The 974-nt window shown below is 40.2% G+C and overlaps 1 protein-coding gene across 2 annotated transcripts in view; it reads left to right on the top strand.

Moving 5' to 3' along the window:
* LOC101862360 overlaps window positions 1–974 on the top strand; it is a 10,686-nt gene that overhangs the window by 1,343 nt on the left and 8,369 nt on the right. The window contains exon 1 of one of the 2 annotated variants that reach the window (XM_005102471.3): window positions 357–443. The exons of the other annotated variant lie outside the window; for it this stretch is intronic. The gene's annotated coding sequence lies outside the window, so the exon portion shown is untranslated. Of the gene's footprint in view, window positions 1–356; window positions 444–974 lie in introns of those variants that run through there. 2 annotated transcript variants of the gene reach the window in all.

Raw genomic sequence — 974 nt, 5'->3', positions numbered from 1 at the left:
AAACCTAGATCTAAGTACGGCTAGACTTGCAGTCTAGATCTAGTATATTCAGTAGGGGCAGGTCAGCCTTTCGGATTTCCTTGTGTACATATACTTGAACCCTGAACAGCCAACTTTTAGACCCGCATTCAAAGACATGAGATTGAACGGATCGACATGGTCTTCATCCTGTTCAAAACACGAACATTCGAAAGCTAGGATCAGAATCAGAGCACTAGATCTAGATCTAGCAACGCAATTTTAGATTCCCTTTTTTTTTTTTCCGAAATCGGGGATTCCCGATTCTCATAATCCCTCCGCGCATGCTCAACGAGGGTGGCGCGGTTTGTTTTTGTTTACATAGTACATGGGCTACAGAATGCTCGGTCAGGAGCAGATCTGGTCAGGAGTCAGGAGATATCAGGCTTGGCGCCGGCCTTGTCCCCCGTCCTCAAGTGGAGGAGGTAGGGTCAGGAGTTGGGACAAAGATAGTCTACTAGATCTAGAGTTATCTATAGAGGGTGACCTCAGTAAATGGAGAGAAAGCGGAGAAAGCAGCCTTTGTCTCCCTAGCCCTAGGTCTGGTTCACTCTAGTCTAAGACTCTAGATCTAGATCTAGATCTAGATTAGATCTATATATCTAGAGATCTATATATTCTAGATAGAATCTAGTAGTTCCGTTTACTGTTTCAATAGATTCTACCGGTGGATCTCCTCACATCTGTCTTTTTTATGTCATAAATAATTCCATGCCACTTTAACTTAGTCTAGCCAAGTTTCGACTTAAATTCTAGATTCTTCTAGATCTAGATCTAACTTTGCGATGCCGATGCCAAGTCAAACATATCCATGATGTACAATTATGTGAGTAGATCTAGAGTGAGTGCGAGCTGCTTTTATAAATTATGTTGAGATAAGGGGCTAATTGGATATATGATTATTATTGAATTGTTCAGTTTATAATGATGAAATAAATTTAATTTTATTAATATTA

This window comes from Aplysia californica, unplaced genomic scaffold (assembly GCF_000002075.1).
Source record: "Aplysia californica isolate F4 #8 unplaced genomic scaffold, AplCal3.0 scaffold00326, whole genome shotgun sequence".
In the NCBI taxonomy this organism is placed as follows: domain Eukaryota; kingdom Metazoa; phylum Mollusca; class Gastropoda; order Aplysiida; family Aplysiidae; genus Aplysia; species Aplysia californica.
The sequence above is the reverse complement of the archived record's forward strand: the minus strand, read 5'-3'. Positions and strand labels throughout refer to the sequence as shown.